This window comes from Carlito syrichta, unplaced genomic scaffold (assembly GCF_000164805.1).
Source record: "Carlito syrichta isolate Samal-C Ts95f unplaced genomic scaffold, Tarsius_syrichta-2.0.1 Scaffold308804, whole genome shotgun sequence".
NCBI classification, from domain to species: Eukaryota; Metazoa; Chordata; class Mammalia; order Primates; family Tarsiidae; genus Carlito; species Carlito syrichta.
In genome coordinates, this window is record NW_007252900.1 from 575,353 (window position 1) to 592,153 (window position 16,801).

A 16,801-nucleotide genomic window follows, 5' to 3' on the forward strand; every position below is an offset into this window, starting at 1 on the left:
CCGCCTCAGCCTTCCAAGTAGTTGGTATCATATTCCACCACGCCCAGTCATTTTTTTAAATTGTGGGGATGAACATTCTTGTACATATTTCCTGTTGCGCTTAAGAAGAAGTATCTCTAAAGTACACAATAGGAGTGGAATTTCTGGGGTCTTATGGTAGGCAAATAATGGGTCCCCCACATATATTCACATCCTGATCCCCCTAACCTTTGACTGTTTCCTTACATGGAAAAAGTCTTTGAAAATGTGACCAAGTGAAGAATCTTGAGATAGAGAGATTGCTCTGGATTATCTAGGTGGTTCCTAAGTGTAATTACAAAAGTCCTTATAAATAGGAGACAGAGGAAGAGTTGACACCAAACAGAAGAGAAAAAGAAACCAGTGAAACTGGTTTAGGACTTCTGGTCTTCAGAACTCTAAGAGAATAAATGTCTGTTGTTTTAAGCCTCCAAGTTTGTGGTAATTCGTTACAGAAGCCGTCAGAAACTGATACAGATATGTTTATGTTCTACTTTACAAAATAATGCCAAACAAAGTTCAACCAACACTGGCAAGTCTCCATAATTGATGATGTGTCAATGATATGTATCAAATATTAGTTCCAATGGTAGTTCCAGAATTCCTGTATAGGGGTGGGAATGTAGGTTAGGAAACCTGTAATGAAGCTGAGTTTTTATGACACTTTAAAAAACACTTGGGGAAAAAAACATCAAAGGTCTCTCCCAGAGAATGTGGGTGGAGAGAGTGGATCATCGTTGATTGGCACATCCTCAAGTTACAACTTTCAGGCTTGTTAATAACAACTGAGTTCTCTGCTTGCTTATATTACTCACTTGTTGTTGGAGACCCTGAAGAGATCATCTTGTTGGTCCCAAGTCAGGGAGGTATAACTAGTTCTCAGATGCATGAATAGGTTCTTAGGATCATTGGCATGTCAAATGTTTACTTGAATGAGTTCCCAATTTATGAAGGTCTTTTTGATATTAAATCAAGAGCAGGTTTGTACAGGAGCATTGCCCTGGCCTCTACACCTTGGAGAGACAGCACTTCTTTTCATAACAGAAGTCCCAAGGACAGTGAAGAGGGTGAACTGAAGATAAGATCTTTCACATCTAATTTGATTCAATACAGTTCATAACTCTCGATCAGGTCAAACCTCCAACATTCTAGGATCACTACTGCTGCTACGGAAAGTGGCAACTTGTAAGAGATAAAAGCATAAAATTTTTATTTATTTATTCATGTATGAATTCATTTATTAATTTGTTTTTTTTGAGCTGGAGTCTCACTCTGTCACTCAGGCTGGAGTATAGTGGCACAATCACAGCCACCACAGCCTCAACCTGCTGGGCTCAGGCGATCCTTCCACCTCAGCCTTCCAAGTAACTGGACCTACAGACCTGCGGTAGCACTTCCGGCTCATTTATTTATTTATTTTTTGAGTTGGAGTCTCATTCTGTGGCCCAGGCTGGAGTGCAGTGGCACAGGCATGGCCACCACAGCCTCGACCTGCTGGGTTCAGGCGATCCTTCCGCCTCAGTTTTCCAAGTAGCTGGAACTACCGGCATACGCCACCACTCCCAGCTAATTTTTTGATTTTATTGTAGAGATGAGGTCTCACCAAGTTGCCCAGGTTTGTCTTGAACCCGTGGGCTCAGGGAATCCTCTCCCCTCATCCTCCCAAAGTGCTGGTGAGACGAGATAGCTAGAGAAAGGGTAAGCGGAAAGACAGAGCGGGTCCTCCATAACAATGTAGCAAACTTCCACCGGCCTCTCAGGCTGACACGCTTGCATTGTTACCAAAGCTCCCTACAGCCTCTCAAGCTAAGAGCTTAAGTACTCACTGCTGGGATGGAAAAACAACCGACCAGCTTTCTGCCAAGTACCAACCTATCAGATCACCATTAGGCCCCCTCCCTCTTGCGATTGGTCCTTAGTATTGACCAATCAGAACAGTTAGTGCCAACCAATCAGCCCACAGCTAGTGCGAGCCAATGGGCTCAGTCTTAGGGCTATATAAGCCCCAGGTTCTACCGCGGGAACCCGCTTGTGTCCCCTCTCACTTTGGGAGGGTTCTGTCCTTTTAATAAGTCCTGCTTTCTCACTTTGTGCGTCTGTAACCCTAATGCCTCCTGGGCCTGAGACAAGAACCCTGACAAGAAGAGCTGCAGAAGATCCTCGTGAATGTCGGAGCTGAAGAGCTGTGTGCCTGGAGGCTGGTCTGCCAGCTGACAGAGCCCGCTGAACTGGGAGAGCTGCTGGAAGAAGGCAAAATTCCGAAACTGAGACACTTCTGGGGGCTGCAACACTTTCAGGGCTTGGCTTGCCAGCTCATTAGAGCCAACGCTCTGGGGGTTGGGCTTGCCAGCCCACCGAGCCAGCAACGCGTTTCTCAGGGGTTGGCTTGCCAGCCCAGTAGAGCAGACACTTCTTGGCTAGGCTTACCATCCCCTCGAGCAGACCCTCTCTGGGGCTCGCCTGGCCGATTTATTGAGCTAACACTCTGGAAACCCAGGCTAACCTGAAAAATCCACATCACTGGGATTATAGGCATGAGCTACCGCATCTGGCTGAGATTTTTAAATTTTATTTTAAAGGTTGCCTTTCTAACTAAAAATCAGGATAAGAAAGATATATTGCTGCTCGATGACTGCTGAAACATATTACCACCAGCCTGGGCAACTTGGCGAGACCTCATCTCTACAATAAATCAAAAAATTAGCCGGGCGTGGTGGCACATGCCTGTAGTTCCAAGTACTTGGAAGGCTGAGGTGGAAGGATCACCTGAACCCAGCAGGTCGAGGCTGTGGTGGTCATGAGCGTGCCACTGCATTCCTGCCTGGGCGACAGAGTGAGACTCCTGCTCAAAAAAAAAAAAAAAAAAAGAAAGAAAAGAAAAAAGAAATATATGGGCTGGGCTTGGTAGCTCACGCCAATCCCAGCACTTTGGGAGGCCGAGGCGAGAGGACTGCCTGAGCCTACAGGTTCAAGACCAGCCTGGGTTACTTGGTGAGATCTCATCTCTACAATAAATCAAGAAAAATTAGCTGTGCATGATGGGGCCCATGCTTGTGGCTGCAGCTACTTGGAAGACTGAGGTAGAAGGATTGCCTGAGCCCAGCAGGTCAAGACTGCGGTGGCCATGAGCGTGCCACTGCACTCCAGCCTGGGCAACAGAGTGAGACTCTGAAAAAAAAAAAACAAACCCCAAAACACCCCAGAAATATATGGAAAATTTAAAAGAAAAAATCAACCATAATTCAATATTTCAAAGTCAAAGGCAACTAATATTTTGTCATCTTTTTATTTTTCATATAATTCACGTCTTTTTTTTTTTTTTTTTTTTGAGTCAGGGTCTCACTCTGTTGCCCGATGATCTGGAGTGCAATGGCATCATCATGGCTCACTGTAGCCTCAAACTCCTGGGCTCAAGCAGTCCTCCCATTTTAACCTCCCAAGTAGCTGGGAGGACACCACCATGCTTGGCTAATTTTTTTTTATTTTTTGTAGAGACAAGGTCTTGCTATTGCCCAGGCTGGTCTGAAGCCCCTGGGTTCAAGTAATCCTTCTGCCTCAGCCTCCTGAAGTGCTGAGATTATAGACGTGAGCTACTGCATCCGGCCCACATGTGCTAGTGATTTACCTTGCCTGGCATGGTGGTACATGCCTATAATCTCAGCACTGTGGGAGGCCGAGGTGAGAGGACTGCCTGAACCCACAGGTTTGAGACTTCCTGGGCAGTTTGGCAAGACCTCATCTCTACAATAAATCAAAAATTAGCCGGGTGTGGTAGCGCACGCCTGTAGTTCCAGCTACTTGGAAGGCTGAGGTGGAAGGATCACCTGAGTCCAGCAGGTCAAGGCTGCGGTGACTGTGAGCATGCCACTGCACTCCAGCCTGGGAGACAGAGTGAGACTCCAACTAAAAAAGAAAAACCTGACCTCTTGAAATTTTGATAAATAAAAAATTTACTTATGTTTAAATTGACTCATTAATATCAATCCATTTCCCTTTTTCCCATGTCTTAGTTGTTGTCACAGTAAACTAGGCTTTCACTTCCCTAGAAATATTAACATTTTACTACAAAACTTTGGTATAAATATAATGTAATAAGTGTCTGATATTGCTTATCTTATTAACATGTATTTGTTGCAAAAGTAAGGTACATTTGCCAGGTAGATAAAAATAAATGCTTAGTTCATAGGCCTGTTTTAGTTTTCTAGTTTTAAAAAAACTCTGACATAATTCCAAGAAGATATTGTTCAGTTCAAAAAAAGGTTCTGGGTACCGGAAAATAACAATAAATAACTTTTAAAAATAGCTTTTCATTTCCTTTTTTTTTTTTTTTTGAGTAAGAATCTCACTCTCTCACCCAGGCTGCAGTGCAGTGCTCATGGCCACTGAAGCCTCGACCTGCTTCATCCTTTGATCCTTCCACCTCAGCCTTCCAAGTAGCTGGAACCACAGGCATGCGCCACCACACCCAGCTAATTTTTTTCTTTTTTTGATTTATTGTGGAGATGAGGTCTCACCATGTTGCCCGGGCTGGTCTCAAACCTGTGAGCTCAGACAACCCTCTCACCTCAGCCTCCCAAACTGCTGGGATTACAGGCGTGAGCCTTTACACCTGACTTTTGCATTTCCTTTTCATGCCAGAAATGTCCACAGGATAGGTGAAAAAATTATTCCCCTTAAATCTGATAAGATAGTTTTCCCTGTAAACTCTGCATATCTAATCAATAACCATTTATTAGACAGTTACTATGTGCTGATATTCCAGTAGCTTCCAGAACACATTATACACCTATGACCTTTGTTGAAGATCACAGGATACAGCCTATCGATGGGCACCAAGCTTCATCACACATTTGGGGAATCTTGAGGCATACATCCATGATGAGGCCTTCCCTGCTTTGTTCTTGGCTGTCCCATGTATCCCAGGACTAACTGGAGACCTGGTCCTGAACCCTAGCTATCACTGTGGCCGAGTCCCTCTATCAGCCAAGATCCAACTAGCAATACAAAAACTCTGAGTATTTAGAATAGATCGAATTTAGTGAAGGAAATTGGTGGAACAAGTGATGGAGTAGCTGAGAAGCCAATAGCGGATGTTAAAGCATTCCAGATGTTACCACCAAAAGGAGGGCACTACCCCTCTAGGCTGGAGGGACAAAGAGAGAAGATATGATTAGAGCCCAGGGGCTGTAGTCAGCTAATGGGAGCAAGAACCATAGGAGGTTTGTCTGATGAAAGCTGGAACCATGACAGTGAGGATAGCACAAATGCAGCCAGAGAAGGGGTGTTAAAACAGAGAAGAGAGTCAGATGTGATGGCTCAAGCCTGTAATCCCAGCACTTTGGGAAGTAGAGGCAAGAAGATTGTCTGAACCCAGGGGTTCGAGACCAGCCTGGGCAACTTGGTGACACCTCGTTTCTACAGTAAATCAAGCAAATAAGCCAGGCGTGGTAGCGCACGCCTGTAGTTCCAGTTACTTGGAAGGCTGAGATGGAAGGATCGCCTGAGCCAGCAGGTCGAGGCTGCAGTGGCCGCCAGTGTGCCACTGCACTCCAGCCTAGACAATAGAGTGAGGCTCTGACTCAAAAAAGTAAAACAAAAAACCTTCTCCCTTTTGCTCTCCAAACTCATGTTGGTACTTCACATTGACCAATCCCAACTGGAAGTCAGTCTGCAAGGGGCCTAGGAAACTACCTGCTGGGATCAGGCCTCTTGATACACTGAGCTGAGCAGGGAAAGAATTGAAGAATAGGTCCGAGAACAACCCAGGACTGCTACAGGACTGGTATGAACTTCTCGGATGCCACATGCTTACATGTTTTCTAGCTTACTTGCAGCTGAGCTCTTCACACTAACCTACCAGAATTCCACAGTATCTCTTGCTGGGATTCCTTATTGCCATCTTCTACCCTGAGTGCTCACTGGAATCACCTGGAGACCATTTGAAAAAGTACAGAAACCTGGATTTCTCCCCAGACACTGAATAAGAATCTTTGGAGAAAAAGAAGAGAAACCTATATTTTTAACATCTAAAGATAATTTGGTGTAGGTGGTCTTTAGATTCTTTTTTTTTTTTTTTTTGAGTTGGAGTCTTACTCTGTCGCCTCGCCCAAGCTGGAATGCAGTGACACACTCTCATAGTCACCACAGCCTCGACCTGTTTATCGCAGCACTATTCACAATAGCAAAAACATGGAACCAACCATCTTGCTCCTCAAAACTGGATGGGATAAAAAAAATGTGGTACATATACATGATGGACTATTATGCAGCCATAAAAAGAACAAACATGGACTTTGCAGCAACTTGGATGGGTTTAGAGTCTATCATACTCAGTGATCTATCACAGAAACAAGAACAGAGTACCATATGTTCTCACTCATAAGCAGACCTTGAACAATTATCATAATACTATAAGAAAGGGATTGGCAGTAGTGGGAAATTACCAGGGGAGTGGGGTGCACACCTCATCAACAAGGGTACCTGTATAATGAATATTTGTATACCTAACCCTGAATTGTACCCCACATCAAAACAGAAAAAAAAATTATTTTTTCTCGGAAATATACAGCTAAATGTTTGAATTTGATATCAATAAATATTTCCTACCTTTGAAATATCAGTTGATGATGGCTCAAGCTTATAATCGCAGCACTTTGGGAGACCAAGGCAAGAGTATTATCTGAGCCCAGGGTTTCAAGACAAGTCTGGGCAACATGACAATACCTTGTCCCTACAAAAAATAAAAATACATGAATGAATGAATGAATAAATAAATAAATAAGCAAGTTGGGTGTGCATGCCTGTAGTTCTGGCTACTTTGAAGGCTGAGGCGGAAGGATTGCCTGAGTCCAGCAGGTTGAGGTTGTGGTGGCCTTGAGCATGCCACTGCATTCTAGCCTGGGCAACAGAGGGAGACTTTGACTCAAAAACAAAAAAATACACACACACACACACACACACACACATTACATTACATACGCTTTGTTTGTTTCTATTTATTTGTAGAAACAAGGTCTCCCTATGTTGCCCAGACTGGTCTCGAACTCCAAGGTTCAAGTAATCCTCTCATCTCGGCCTCCTAAAGTGCTGGGATTACAGGTATGAGCCACCACACCTGGCTTTAATGCAAGGCGAGGCAGGGTGCGGGGCGATGATGGCAAAAACTACTGGAATTATCTTTTGGAGGGCAGGACCCTTATAGTACAGGCTTTCCCCTGTAAGTGTTCTAGGAACCCTTCAGCATTGGTGTACAGCTAGCATTGTTGTGAGAGGCTGCAATCGACTTCAGTGAATTTTTTTTTTTTTTGAGTCAGAGTGTCCCTCTGTCACCCAGGATGGAGTGTAGTGGCACACTCACACCCACCACAGCCTCGACCTGCTGAGCTCAGGCAATCCTTACTTCTCAAGTCTTCCAAGTAGCTGGAACTACAGATGTGTACCACCACACTCAGCTAATTTTTTGATTTATTGTAGAGATGAGGTTGCCCGGGCTGGTCTTGAACCCGTGGGCCTAGGCAATCCTCTCACCTAGGCCGCCCAGAGTGCTGGGATTGTAGGCGTGAGCCACAGCGCCCGGCCCAATACACAATTTTTTATAAATAAATTCTGTTGTTTGGGGGACTCCCTCGTGTATATATTTTATAATGCAAAAGACATAAAATTTGAACATAGAAAAAAGATTGGCCAGGCGTGGTGGCTCAAGCCTGTAATCCCAGCACTTTGGGAGGCCGAGGCAAGAGGATTGTCTGAGTTCAGGGGTTCAAGACCGCCTGGGCAATTTGGGGAAACCTCGTCTCTACAATAAATCAAAAAATTAGCCAGGCATGGTAGCACACACCTGTAGTTCCAGTTACTTGGAAGGCTGAGGCGGAAGGATCTTCTGAGCCCAGCAGGTCGAGGTACGGTGGCCCTGAGTGTGCCACTGCACACAGCCTGGGTGACAGAGTAAGAAGTCAACTAAAAAAAAAAGGCTGAGGTGAGAGGATTGCCTGAGTTCAAGACCAGCCTGGGCAATTAGGTGAGACTTCATCTCTATAATAAATCAAAAAATTAGCTGGGCCTGGTGGGGTACGCCTGTAGTCCCGGCTACTTGGAAGGGTGAGGTGGAAGGATCATCTGAACCCAGCAGGTCGAGGCTGCAGTAGTCATGAGCGTGCCACTGCACTCCAGCCTGGACGACAGAATGAGACTCCAACTCAAAAAAATTTTTAAAAAAGAGACTCCAACACAAAAAAAAAAAAAAAGAAAGAAAACTCTTGGCATTATGCTGAGCACATAGATGGATTAACTTGCTTAATCTTTAAAACATGCCTTTATTTTGTTTGTTTTTTAGTTGATATATTATAGTTGTACACATTTTTGTGGTACATGTGATATTTTGATACCTGTATTCAATATGTAATGATCAAAGCAGCCAGGTGTGGTGACTCATGTCTGTAATCCCAACACTTTAGGAAGTTGAGGCAACAGGATTGCCTGAGCCCAGAGGTTTGAGACCAGCCGTGTAACTTGGAGAGAACTAGTCTCAACAATAAATTAAAACAAAATCCTTGCATGGTGGCACACACCAGTAGTTTCAACTACATGGAAGACTGAGGTGGAAGGATCACCTGAGCCCAGCAGGTCGAGGCTGCGGTGGCCATGAATGTGCCACTGCACTCCAGCCTGGGCGACAGAGTGAGACTCTGACTCCAAAAAAAAAGAAAAAGAAAGTTCAAGGCAGGGCAATTGGGATATTTATCACGTCAAACATTTATCGTTTCTTTTTGTTGAGAACATTGCAATTTTTCTCTTCTGGCTATTTTGAAATATACAATAAATTATTGTTAACTATAATTTCCCTATGGTACTATCAAATACTAGAATGTACTCCTTCTATCTAACTGTATTTTTGTATCTGTTAATCAGTTTCCCTCTAGAGTCCGTTTTAAATGAGTAGTGGATTTGGCAAGTTTCTGGAGCATTAGCCTCTTAAGTGCTTCGACCCTGATGTCAGCTGACTTCTCAGAAGACCACACATCTTAGCTTTTCTCAGAAATGTTGACCATCCAATGCAAAGATGTAGACATCAGCTCTTTACCTCAAAACTTACTTCTGGCAAATTCTCTTGCGGGCAGATTTTAATATGCCAAGAAAACTTCTGCAGCAGATTTCAGCTGCCTTAGAATTTGAATTCCATAGATCATAATCCACAAATAGTATTATTCTCAAGAGACTCTGCTAGAACCTCTGTTTCCTTAGCACCTACAACCCTTGCTGATTTTCTACCTTTCTAACAAAGGAGGGATAAGGAGAGGGAATGACAAAGGTCTGCCAAACCAAATCCACAAGTCAACCACCAAGACCACAGCGGGCGGGATTCGCCACAGAACCAGAAAGACAACCAGACTTTTGACATTTGAGTCACCAACTGGCACTATCATTTTGTAAGGAGCTTGCTGATGGAAACTGTTTCATTGATGGAAAATCATCATACTGCTTCAGTTCTTCACTGTTGTGTTTTTAATTAGCACACCCTAAGGCTTTGTGGCAAGGGTTGCAGAAAACATAAATAAAGTCATTTCATGACATAAAACCTTTTCACATGCCAAAATTAGGAAAGGAAAGAAGAGTTGATTCAAATGCCACAGAGGCAAAAATGTGTTTTTCTGGGACAAAGGAAAAGGAATGACTTAAGTTCATGACAATTTTTAGTCTCAGTTGTGCACACATACAAATAATCCTTTTAAAAAATTCTATTCAGCGCTTGGGTACAAGTACATGGTGTACCCAGGAAGTTCAAATGTTGATTACCATTATTAATACCCTTGTTTCCCTTGCTTGTTCGTTGCCAAATAAAACAACAAATTAAGTATAAGCTACTGCCATAAAAGAGCCAGGTGCACATGCATCCTAGACAAAAAAGGTTCTGTCAGCACTTCCATTTCCTATAGGAAGAACTGTGTCATTTGCATGGATGGGCCCTTGGAGAAGGTTACCACAATGTGTCATAGTGGTAACTATTCCATTTCACAGGCGAAAGAATTTCCTATATTTTCTCGAATGTGATGGAAACAGGAAAAGCACTCCTAAGAAGTTGGTTACCTGCTCAGCAGGCAAAATAAAAAGAGACCCTGAAGGATGCTACTACCTCAGAGGCTATGTTTTCTCTCTGGAAATGCAACCTTCTTCTGGGGTCAGGTGTGGTTTTGTGTTGTTTTCTCTGGGGATTTTTGCACAGAGTCCTCCTATCTTTGTAGACAGTTCACAGTCAGTTCTGAGACAGGAGACTGGAGTGGGGATGCTTTAGTCCCAGAGGTATGCAGTTTTCAGCTAAAGTGGCCAAAGGAATGTCCCAACCAGGCATTTCTACCAATGAGGCAAGCTAAGGGATTCTTTCTAATTTTTGGAATTTCACTGAACTGTGGAAGGAAGAAATGAGTATGGTTTCCTTTTTTTCCTTTTTTTTTTTTTAAACCTGAAACAGGAGCAGGATTGTAGCTGTCACAAGCTGACTAAATATTTTTTTACAGCACCAAAGCCTTTAAAATCCTTGGAACACTCGTGAGAACTAATGTTTACGTTGGGATCTTTACATTAGTTGAGGCATGTGTGCGTGTGCGTGTGCGTGTGCGTGTGTGTGTGTGTGTGTGTGTGTGTGTGCTTGCAAGTTCTATGTGCATAGTGCCAACCATCTGCCCAGTGGCTCCACATCTGAGGAGAGTGGGAAGAGCAAATCATTCTATCCATGGTCTGGAATAACTTAGCACCACAGAGAAATAGACTTCAGTTCAACAGCCTGAACATGGAAGAATCAGAATGAGGTTTGCAGCAAGCCCAAGTATGCCCTTGACATTCTAACCACGCACCCTAGACTGCCTGACTACCAGACGTGTAATTCTACTCTCCTTACCCTGCTTGTGCAAGGTCTGGGCAGTGTCAGAATTCAACCTGTGGGCCTCAAAACCCTGTGACGATTTTATTTCTTAAAGATAAGTCTAAGACCCAGTTGTAGAAAGCAGATTTCAACTTCTCCCTTAAGAGAAACCATAACATTCAAAATTTATTGAAAAAAGAAGACTGTGTGAAATTTTACTCATATCAGATTTATACCACGGTGCCTTAGCTTTTATTCAGTACTGGTTCCCAAACTGAAACATTTTCTTTAAACGAATTTATGGATGAGTTCCCTGGAATGTTCACCAGTTACTCTTTTGCATTTATAAAAGATTAGCTTTTAAAAGGGCTGTTGAGCTGGTTTACATGTGAATTGACCCTTAGGAAATCAAATCTCATTGTGACTGTGAAGGTCATTACCATGACTAGAAAAATGACAAGAAGAGTTTTCTAAGGCTGAAGTCTGATGGCTCACATCTGTAATCCCAGCAGTTTGGGAGGCTGAGGTGAGAGGATTGCCTGAACTCAGTCGGGGCAACATGGCAAGACGTGTCTCTGCAATAAAATAAAAAAATTAGCCAGGAATGATGGCACATCAGTAGTTCCAGCTACTTGGAAGACTGAGGGGGAAGGATCACCTGAGGTCAGCAGGTTGAGGCTGTGGTAGCCATGATCATGCCACTGCAACAAAGTAAGAATACTAAAAAACAAACAAACAAAAAAACTAAAAAAAAAAAAAGAGTTTTCTTTGGGAAGGTCATCTTTCATGTGAGAAATATGGTGGGCTATTATTGTCAAGTTATAACTTTTAGGCCGGGTGCGGTGGCTCACGTTTATAATTCCAGCACTTTGGGAGGCCAAGATAAGAGGATTGCCTGAGCCCACCGGTTTGAGACCACCCTGGGCAACTTGGTGAGCCCTCATCTCTACAATAAATAAAAAAAATTAGCCGGGTGTGGTGATGTATGCCTATAGCTCCAGTTACTTGGACAGTTGAGGTGACAGGATCACCTGAGTCCAGCAGATAAGGCTGTGGTAGCCATGAACAGCGTGCCACTGTACTCCAACCAGGGCGACTGCATCTCAAAAAAAAAAGAATAATTTTTATTTTTAAAATTTTTTTATTTTTTATTTATTTATTTTTTTGAGTTGGAGTCTCACTCAGTTGCCCAGACTGGAGTGCAGTGGCTGCTCCTGGCCACCGTAGCCTCGACCTGCTGGGCTCCGGCGATCCTTCTGCATCAGCCTTCTGAGTAGCCGGAATTACAGGCATGCACTACCACGCCCGGCTGATTTTTTTTTTATTTATTGTAGAGATGAGGTCTCGCTGCCCAGGCGGGTCTCAAACCCGCGGGTTCAGGCAATTCACTCACCTCAGCCTCCCAAAGGCGCAGGATTACAGGCTGAGCCACTGAGTCCGGCAATTTTTATTTTTTTAATTTACTTTATTTTGTTTTTATTTATTTATTTATTTTTTTAGTTGTAGTCTCTCATGTAGTGCAGTGGCACTATCATGGCCACCACAGTCTCTACCTGCTGGGCTCAGACAATCCTTCCACCTCAGCCTTCCAAGTAGCAGGAACTACAGGCGTGTGCCACCATGCACAGTTAATTTTTCTTGAATTATTGTAAAGAGGAGGTTTTGCTTTGTTGCCCAGACTAGTATCTAACCTGCAGGCTCAGGCAATCTTCTTTCCTCAGCCTCCCAAAGTGCTGGGATTACAGTTGTGAGCCACCACACCCAGTTAAAAGTATAACTTTTAGAACATGAAAAGAATGGCCGGGCCGGGTTCGATGGCTCAGCCTGTAATCCCAGTGCTTTGGGAGGCTGAAATGAGTGGATTGCCTGAGCTCGTGGGTTCGAGACCCGCCCGGGCAACTTGGTGAGGCCTCATCTCTACAATAAATCAAAAATTAGCCGGGTGTGGTAGTGTGCACCTGTAGTTCCAGCCACTTGGAAGGATCGCCGGAGCCCAGCAGGTCGGGGCTGCAGTGGCCGTCAGCGGCCACTGCACTCCAGTCTGGGTGACAGAGTGAGACTCCAACTCAAAAAAAAAAAAAAAGGCCCTATAAAGAAGAGCAAAATCATGAACTCCGCAGCAACCTGGATGGAATTAGAGTTTATAATACTGAATGCTCTTTCACAGAAACAAAGAATTGAGTTTTACATGTTCTCACTCTTAAGTGGATCTTGAACAACTACCATAATACTATAAGAAAAGGTTTGACAGGTGGAGAAACTGAGGGGGTGGGAGCAGGGAGGTAGGATTAACGGTAGTCATTATCTGCCTGGGAAAGGGGAACACACCTCATCAACAGGGTAACCTGCACAATGAATATTTGTATACCTAGCCCTGAATTGTATCCCACAAGTTTAAAATAAAAATAAAAAAAGAGAAAAGAATGGCCCTTAATACATAAATCTAAATTTGCACACACCAAATATTTATTTACCTTGTTCACTGGGGAGCCATCAAAATGGTAAAACTAAAACTAATTTATAGGCGAATTCAAGAACCTGTGTAGCTGTAATTTATGAAAGAAAGAATCTAGAAATAAGATTGCTAAATTAGATTTTAAAAATTTGTTGGGACCGGGTGCTGTGGCTCAAGCCTATAATCCTGATACAGAGACCCACTGATGTCTGTCATATTGCCATAGCCACTAGAGAAGGGCATGACAAGGGCTCAAGCACTCCTGTAACGTTTCAGATCAATATTCCTGAGAGCAGCCGGGCTCGGTGGCTCAGCCTGTAATCCCGCGCCTTTGGGAGGCTGAGGTGAGTGAATTACCTGAGCCCGAGGGTTCGAGACCCGCCTGGGCAGCAAGACCTCATCTCTACAATAAATCAAAAAATCAGCTGGGCGTGGTAGCACATGCCTGTAATTCCAGCTACTTGGAAGGCTGAGGCGGAAGGATCGCCGGAGCCCAGCAGGTCAAGGCTGCGGTGGCCAGGAGCGGCCACTGCACTCCAGTCTGGGGGACAGAGTGAGACTCCAACTCAAAAAAAAAAAAAATTTTCCTGAGAGCTTCTCCTTATCTCCTATGCACTCCCGGTAAGTAGTTTCAGGGGATCCTTGACTTTCCGAGTCTATGCCCAGTCAACAGAAAGATACAAATGTCCATTTACTCCCCTTTTCTGAATGACTATAAATTTGAATTACATGATATCAATGTAATCCTAAGCCTTGTGATTTGTATAACTTTTGTGTCAATGTAATCATAAGTTTTGTGATTTGTATAACTTTTGCATAGTGCATGATGTCTTAGGCCTTGTAAACTCCCTTTACTCTATGACAAGTTTGATTAACGCTTCTGCCTGGCCCTACTGATAAAAGCTATGAGGTACCTCTGATACCTGGCACCAGAAAGTCTGGACCGAAAAATGTCGCTATCGATAAATGTGACTGAAATTCAAGTTCTACACAAGGCTCTGCTGGACACGTGGCTAATGTATAGGTACTAACAATTCTGGACTTATAAAAGTGAACCACGGGAGGTCGAGGTGAGTGAATTGCCCGAGCGCTTGGGTTTGAGACCCGCCTGGGCAACTTGGTGAGACCTCATCTCTACAATAAATCAAAAAATTAGCCGGGCGTGGTAGTGCGCGCCTGTAGTTCCAGCTACTTGGAAGCCTGAGGCGGAAGGGTCGCCGGAGCCCAGCAGGTTGAGGTTGTGGTGGCCAGGAGCGGCCACTGCCCTCCAGTTTGGGTGACAGAGTGAGACTCCAACTCAAAAAAAAAAAAAAAAAGTGAACCATAAAAGCCTGAGGGTGAGCAGAACCATTTTAGAAAGACCTCGAGTCTGGCTCTGCTCCCTGGATTCGAACTCAGAAATAAACTTCTTTCTACCAGTTCCCTACCCTTTTGATTCATTGGTATCAATGGGGAGCAGCAGAGCATTACTCGGACCATAACAATGCCACTGCAGGAGACTCCAAATCAAAATAAACAAATACATACATACATAAATACAAAAATAAATGTAGGCTTTGTATTAGATTTTTTTACCCAACCGTAGGCTAAAGTATTATAAGCACCTTTTTTTTTTTTTTTTTTTTTTGAGTTGGAGTCTCACTCTGTTGCCCAGACTGGAGTGCAGTGGCCGCTCCCGGCCACCACAGCCTCGACCTGCTGGGCTCTGGCGATCCTTCCGCCTCAGCCTTCCAAGTAGCCGGAATTACAGGTATGCACTACTCAGGCAATCCACTCACCTCAGCCTCCCAAAGGTGCGGGATTACAGGCTGAGCCACCGAGCCCGGCTCTATTATGAGTATCTTTGAGGTAGGCTAGGCTGAGCTATAATGTTCAGTGGGCTAAGTGTATCAAATCCATTTTCTTTCTTTTCTTTTTTTTGAGCCAGAATCTCACTCTGTCGCCCATGCTAGAATGTAGTGGCACACTCATGACCACTGCAGCCTTGATCTGCTGGGCTCAGGTGATCTTTCCTCCTCAACCTTCCAAGTAGCTGGAACTACAGGCATATGCCACGATGTCTAGGTATTTTTTTTTTTTTTGTAGAGATGAGGTCTCTCCATGTTGTCCAGGCTGGTGTGGAACCCCTGGCCTCAGGCAATAATCTCACCTTCACCTCCCAGAATGTTGGGATGACAGGCTTGAGCCACTGTGCCCAGCTTTTGAGATTCTTTTAACACATTTGCCCCTTTTCATGATGGGTGATGTATGAGCACACCTGCCCACACTGCACTGAGTGTTCAGCAGTTTTTGACCGAAATGGCATGACCTCCATGTCCCCCTCATTCATCTGATCTCACCCGAGCAACTTCTTTTTGTTTCTTCAGATCAAAAAAGCCCTTAAAGGGAAACATTTTGCCACTGTGGAGAAGTGAAGCAAAAGAACAGTAGAAGCACTAAACGGCATCGAAATTGATGGGTTCAAAAACTGTTTTGAGCAGTGGAAAAAGCATCTCAATAGGTGTATTACATCAAATAGAGTGTACTTTTGAGGTGACTGAAGTTTGAACATGTAAGAATAAATACACAATTTTTAATAAATAAATTCTGTTTTGGGGGGTCTCCCTTGTGAATATATTTTATGTACAAAATACATAAAATTTGAACATAGAGAAAGGATCGGAAGGAAGTGATTGGAAATGGATGGAACCATAAGAGTTTAGAAATTTATTTCTGCTCTAATAAATTTTATTCTATGCATATGCTGTACTTTTTAATTATAAAAGAAGAGGATAAGGAGGCACGCAAAGAGTTGTTAGGGATTGAATTAGGTCAAGTAAACATGTTTACTTCTAGCTTCAGTTTACTCTCCCTGTCACTGATAATGTTGCATTTCAGAACGTCAAAGTGCAATGGTGGATTAGACTTCTTTTTTTTCTGAGTTGGAGTCTCACTCTGTCACCCAGACTGGAGTGCAGTGGCCGCTCCCGGCCACCGCAGCCTCTACCTGCTGGGCTCCGGCGATCCGGCGATCCTTCCGCCTCAGCCTTCCAAGTAGCCGGAATTATAGGCATGCGCTACCACGCCTGGCTGATTTTTTGATTTATTGTAGAGATGAGGTCACGCTGCCTAGGCGGGTCTCGAACCCGCGAACTCAGGCAATCTACTCACCTCAGCCTCCCAAAGGCGCGGGATTACAGGCTGAGCCACCGAGCCCGGTTTAGACGTTTTTTTTAAATCGGAGTCTCACTGTTTCACCCAGGCTGGAGTGTAGTGGCACACTCACAGCCACCACAGCCTTGACCTGTTGGCCTCAGGTGATCCTTCTGCCTCAGACTTCAAAGTGGCTGGAACTACAGGCAAGAACCACCATGCTGGGCTAATTATTTTTTTGTTTTTTCTTTCTGAGTTGGAGTCTTACTCTGTCACCTAGGCTGGAGTGCAGTGGCGTGCTCATGGCCACCGCAGCCTTGATCTGCTGGGCTCAGGTGATT